Genomic DNA, 6,806 nt, shown 5'->3' with positions numbered 1-6,806 from the left:
GGTCTGAGCTGGCTGACATTTTGGTGAGCGGAGGCAGCACTCCGCTCACCTCCCGCGGCACGCGAAAACGGCTCCGTTTTGGGCTGTTTTGGGGCTGTTTTGCTCGGTTTGGTGAACGGTCGCTTTGCAACGCTGCAGCTTGTTCGAACTTACATATTTACAAGCAAAATGACCCAAAACCATAAGAAAACATGCTGTCAAGCAGCTGTACATGCGGGTGCGAGCGACGAACGGTTCGTTGAACGGAGTTGTTGCGGGTGCGCGACGACCGTTCGTGACATTCTCCCCCACTTAAACTGTCGACGCCCTCGTCGACGCTTGTTGGTAGTTGTTGATGACTTCTTCTTCATGTCGCAGGGCGTCTTCAGGCTCCCAACTGGCTTCAGTTCGGGGAAGCTTTCGCCACTTCACCAAGTACTCTGTCTGCTCTGCTCCGTTGGGTAGCTTTATCTTGCGATCCGCCAGAATGGTTTCCACTCGCTTCTCGTAGGAGGCTGTGATGGGAGGTAGCCGAGTTGGAATACTTCGAGAAGCATCTTGCGGATCCGAATGGTAGGCCTTCAGGTTGCTGGCGTGAAGAACGTTGTGAATTTTGAACCACGCCGGCAGCTGCAACTTGTAAGAAACATTGCCTACTCTGCTGATAATTGGGAAGGGCCCTTCATACTTACGCACCAATCCTTTGTGGACTCTTTTCCTGAAGAATTGGAGTGATGCTGGTTGGAGCTTTACCAACACCAAGTCGCCAACTTTGAACTCTTGTGGTCGCCTTCCCAAGTCTGCCCACTTCTTCATCCGTTTTGCCGCCTTCTCCAAGTAAGCCCGCGCAATATCGGCATTTCGATGCCACTCCTTTGCGAAATGGTAGGCTGATGGACTACTCCCAGTATAACCAATTGCCATAGTGTGCGGAGTCGACGGTTGTTGTCCTGTGATAATTTCGAAGGGGCTCTTGTTGGATGCAGAGCTCCGCTGCAAGTTGTAGGAGAATTGGGCGATGTCCAACAGCTTCACCCAATCTCGTTGATTGGCACTCACGTAGTGCCGGAGATACTGCTCTAAGAGCGAATTTATTCTTTCAGTTTGACCATCCGTCTGGGGGTGGAGGCTTGTAGAGAAGTATAACTTTGACCCCAACAATTTGAATAGCTCGGTCCAGAATCGTCCCAGGAACCGAGCGTCTCGATCACTAACAATATTGTGTGGGACTCCCCAATACTTCACTACACCCTTCATCATCAGTCTGGCCGCCTCTTCAGCTGAACAGTGTAGGGGAGCAGCAATGAAAGTTGCATACTTTGAAAACCGATCGACCACCACAAGTATCGATCCAAGTCCCCCTACAGGCGGCAAGCTAGATATGAAGTCTAAGGAAATGCTCTCCCATGGCCTTTCTGGTACAGGCAACGGCTCCAAAAGTCCCACCGGCTTCCGTTGCTCCACCTTGTCTTGTTGGCAAGTAAGGCATGTTCGAACATACTCCTCCACATCAATCCCCATCTTTGGCCAGTAGAAGGCCCTCTCCACGAGAGCCAATGTTCTGTGAATGCCGGGATGTCCAGCCCAAAGGGAATCGTGACACTCTTTCAAGAGTTCACGCCTTAAATTGTCCACTCGGGGAACATAAACTCTATTCCCTTTTGTGTAAACAAGTCCCTCCTGGCCCCAAAATCGTCGTGCCTTGCCTTCTTTGATGAGCTGCATCAGGATAACTGCCTGGGGATCACTATACAGTCCATCTCTGATTCGAGAAAGGAAGTTGGAATGTAACTGACTTGTTTGGCCTCTGCCCTCCAGTTGTGCAGCATTCACGCACTCCACCTTCCGACTCAGCGCATCGGCCACGACATTCGCCTTCCCGGGCTTGTATTCCATTGCCATATCAAATTCAGCCAGGAAGTCCTGCCACCGTGCTTGCTTTGGGGAGAGCTTCTTCTGAGTTTGGAAATAACTCAGGGCGATGTTGTCTGTCCTCAGCACAAATCGCGACCCGAGGAGGTAGTGTCGCCAAACTCGTAGGCAGTGGATCACCGCTGTCATCTCCTTCTCATGCACTGGATACCGCCTCTCGGTCTCGTTGAGTTTGCGGCTCTCGTAGGCCACCGGATGACCTTCTTGCATGAGTACTCCACCAATAGCAAAGTCCGAAGCATCGGTATGGACTTCAAAGGGCTCTCCATAGTTTGGCAATTTGAGCACTGGTTCTTCCAGAACAGCAGCCTTCAGATCTTGGAATGCTATCTCACATTTGTCAGACCACTTCCAAGGCTGCTCCTTCTTCAGCAACTCCGTCAGTGGGGTTGCCCGCTTCGAATATCCTGAAATGAAGCGTCGATAGTAGTTGACGAATCCAAGGAAGGATCTCAACTCTGGCACCTTCTTTGGTGTTCGCCATTCCGCAACTGCTTGCACCTTCGACTTGTCCATCCGAATGGAGCCACCACCGATTCGATGCCCTAAGAATAGGATCTCAGTTTGAGCAAAGTAGCATTTCTCCCTTTTTACGAACAAAGTGTTCTCCCTGAGAACCTTGAAAATCGTCCGAAGGTGCTTGACGTGCTCCTCGAGCGTTTGGCTGTAGACGACGATATCGTCCAAGTAGACGACCACGAACTTATCCAAATACTCCTTGAATAGTTGGTTCATGAGAGTACAGAATGTGGCCGGAGCGTTGGTTAAGCCAAAAGGCATCACCAAGAACTCAAACGCTCCATACCTGGTCACACAGGTAGTCTTCGCTTCGTCGCCTTCAGCAATGCGCACCTGCCAATACCCCGACCGAAGGTCGAGTTTTGAGAAATACTTGGCCTTGCCCAGTTGGTCGAACAAGTCCGCGATGAGCGGGATGGGATACTTGTTCTTCACCGTTACTTTGTTGAGGGCTCGATAGTCGACGCATAATCGGAGGCTCCCATCTTGTTTCTTCTGGAAGAGAACTGGAGCTCCGAAAGGTGCTTTTGAGCTGCGGATGAGACCACCGCTTAGCAGTTCACCTAACTGCTTCCTGAGTTCGGCCAACTCTGGCGGGGGCATGCGGTAGGGTGGTCTCGCTGGAGGCTTCACTCCTGGCTCCAGCTCGATACTGTGATCCACGCCTCTGCGTGGTGGGAGAGTCTTCGGCAACTCGGGTGGCATAACGTCTTCGAACTCCTTCAAGACGTTCGCCACTACAGCAGGTTCTTGAATGGCCTCTTCGTTGAGTGGCTCTAGCTTCATAGCAGCCACGAATGTCAGTTCGCCCTTTCGCACCCCTTTCTTCAATTGTAAGGCCGAAATGTGTTGGGGCTCCTTGGTTCCTCTCCGAGAGACGGGAACCACGCAGGGGTCATCGCCTCCCATCATACATAGGGAGTTTAAGAACGGCATCGGCACCAACTTCGCCGCATGCATAAACTCCATTCCAAGAATCACTTGGAAGTCGTCCAGTGGCACGGCCATCATGTTGGTGTTACCGCTCCAAGTCCCGATTTTGATAGGAACACCCTTCGCCAACCCGGAGATTCGCCTGGCCTCCGAGTTCACCGCCTTCATTCGGCTTGGGCTCTTCTCCAATGTCAACCCAAGTCGCTGTGCTTCGCGATCGGCTATGAAGTTGTGGGTAGCGCCCGTGTCCACCATTGCACGGGTCGTTTGGCCATTTAGCTTAATGTCCACATACATTAGTTCGCTGCTTCCTGCTTTTTGTGCCTTCGTCTTCGTGTTCTCCCCCACTTGACCCCGCATAGCGTTCAACAGACGCATTGCTCCCATTCGGGGTCCTTGCGACTCCTCCTCGTCGCTGCTGGATTCTGAGCTGCTCGAACTAAGAGCAACAGCTTTGCCCTTGTCCGATCGGGGAGGGTGGATGGAAGCTGTCAAAGCGTTGAGTGCCTGCTTCTGTGGGCACTCCCTTACCATGTGCGGTCCTCCGCACAAGAAGCATCCTCCAGGTTTTGAGGCCTTGCCTTTTGGGTTCGGCCCTTTGTGGGAGCTCTTCTTCTTCTGTTCGCCCCCGAGATCTTTCCCTCGAGAATGTTTTGGAGGGCGATTGCTTGAAGATTGTTTCCTTCTCGCTGGGTCTTCAGAGGAAACGAAGTCGGTGAGCCTTTCTGCAGCTGCAATTGCCCCGACCACGTCGGTAACATTCCTTCGATTCAGCTCTTGCTGAGCCCATGGTTTCAGACCATCAAGGAAGCTGAACAACTTGTCCTTCTCGGACATGTCCTGTATGTCCAGCATCAGTGCAGAAAACTGCTTTACATAGTCTCGGATGGTGGTACTTTGGCGGAGTTGTCTCAACTTCCTTCTTGCGACGAACTCTGTGTTCTCCGGTAGGAACTGAGTTCTCAACTCCCGCTTCAAGTCTTCCCATGTGTCGACTCGACACCGACCTTGTTGGATCTCCTCCCAACGAGTTCGCCACCAAAGTTTCGCATCTCCATTCAGATACATTGTTGCTATTGAAACTTTGGTATCTTCAGAATCGGGCCTCGTAGCTCGGAAGTATTGCTCCATGTCGAACAGAAAGTTCTCGAGCTCCTTGGCATCTCTGGCCCCTCCGTATCCATGGGGCTCAGGTGCCCTCAAGTTTTGTGGCGGTGCAACGCGGGTGTTGCCTCCTCCCGCATTTAGCATTCTTGTGAGCATAGCCACCTTCGCCGTGAGTTCCGCCACAACGTCTTGCAAGTGCTGCACGGAGTCCTTGGTGTCATCGGACAGTCGGTCGACTAGGGCCTCGACCTTGTCGATCCTGGACTCCGCTTCCTCTTGCGAGCTCTCTACCCCAACAAGTCTTTGTTGGCCATGGTAGAGTTCCTCCATGCTCGCTTCCAGAACATCTAGGCGGGTTTCCGCCGTCGTGAGTCTCTCCTTATGACTCTTTTTTCCTGTTAGCGCACCAGATTGCGCTTCCTCCGCTCGCGGAGAGTTGCCAACTTCTCGCTCATCCTGTTCGCTGCCGCGATCCTCGTGAGCGGCTCCAACAGCATGAGAGCGAGTGTGCACATGCAGCCCACCTGCGGCTGCTTGGGGCAAGGTTCCGGCTTGCCCCGTCTTGCTTGATTCGCCACGATGCTTTGCCATGGCGAAGTTGCGAAGTTCGTTCGCTGTTCGATCGAAGAGCTTGCCCGCTCTGATACCACAATGTCACGACCTTAGCTGGAATTGCCTAAGGCGTGAGGCACCCTTGCGGCCAAAGACGCGAACTTAGCTTGCGTTGCCTAAGTCGCGGGTCACCCTCGTTGCAAAGACGCGAAACTTAGCTTGCGTTGCCTAAGTCGCGCTTTGCCCTTGCGATCTTGCTCCGCAAGGATCAGCCACTTTGTAACCTCTCGCAGGTCCCGAAGGACCTGTAAAAGAGAAAGAAAGTTAGATCGAAAGAACGAGCAACGGACAAGTCCCGAAGTCTCGCGAAAAGGGAAGCTTTACAAGCAAATCGTCGAACACCTTGTGTGCACAAGAGAAAAGAGGGAGGGGGAGAAAAACAAGGCTTTCAAGGATGAACGAACAGCTGCAAGCCCACAAACAGCCGCTCACCTGGTCCCGGACGCAACACCAAGTTCCCGTAAAGGTCACGTGCGAACTTGCGAAAGAGTGTTCAACGCCCGGTATATAACCGAAGCCCCATCCAGCCATGTGCCACCCGGGGGGTTCCTGGGGTCTGAGCTGGCTGACATTTTGGTGAGCGGAGGCAGCACTCCGCTCACCTCCCGCGGCACGCGAAAACGGCTCCGTTTTGGGCTGTTTTGGGGCTGTTTTGCTCGGTTTGGTGAACGGTCGCTTTGCAACGCTGCAGCTTGTTCGAACTTACATATTTACAAGCAAAATGACCCAAAACCATAAGAAAACATGCTGTCAAGCAGCTGTACATGCGGGTGCGAGCGACGAACGGTTCGTTGAACGGAGTTGTTGCGGGTGCGCGACGACCGTTCGTGACAACCCGGGGGGTTCTAGGGTGCTGAGATGGCTGACATTTTGCTCCGCTCAAGATGGTCACCGCGCAACGCAAAAACAGGCCAAAAACTGGCCAAAACGGGCCAAAACTGGCCATTTTTGGCTGCGCGAGCGAGCGGCGAGCGGCGAACAGCGAGCGAAGCGAGAGGCAGCACCGTCCCTGCTATACGAAAGCCCCATCCAGCCCTGTGCCACCCGGGGGGTTCCAGGGTGCTGAGATGGCTGACATTTTGCTCCGCTCACGACGGTCACCGCGCGACGCAAGAACAGGCCAAAAACTGGCCAAAACGGCCCAAAAACGGGCCAAAACTGGCCATTTTTGGCTGCGCGAGCGAGCGGCGAGCGGCGGACAGCGAGCGAAGCGAGAGGCAGCACCGTCCCTGCTATACGAAAGCCCCATCCAGCCCTGTGCCACCCGGGGGGTTCCAGGGTGCTGAGATGGCTGACATTTTGCTCCGCTCACGACGGTCACCGCGCGACGCAAGAACAGCCCAAAAACAGGCCAAAACGGCCCAAAAACGGGACAAAACTGGCCATTTTTGGCTGCGCGAGCGAGCGGCGAGCGGCGGACAGCGAGCGAAGCGAGAGGCAGCACCGTCCCTGCTATACGAAAGCCCCATCCAGCCCTGTGCCACCCGGGGGGTTCCAGGGTGCTGAGATGGCTGACATTTTGCTCCGCTCACGACGGTCACCGCGCGACGCAAGAACAGCCCAAAAACAGGCCAAAACGGCCCAAAAACGGGCCAAAACTGGCCATTTTTGGCTGCGCGAGCGAGCAGCGAGCGGCGGACAGCGAGCGAAGCGAGAGGCATCACCGTCCCTGCTATACGAAAGCCCCATCCAGCCCTGTGCCACCCGGGGGGTTCCAGGGTGCT

This window comes from Musa acuminata, unplaced genomic scaffold (genome assembly GCF_036884655.1).
Source record: "Musa acuminata AAA Group cultivar baxijiao unplaced genomic scaffold, Cavendish_Baxijiao_AAA HiC_scaffold_1126, whole genome shotgun sequence".
NCBI lineage: Eukaryota > Viridiplantae > Streptophyta > Magnoliopsida > Zingiberales > Musaceae > Musa > Musa acuminata.
This window is presented reverse-complemented; position numbering follows the sequence as displayed.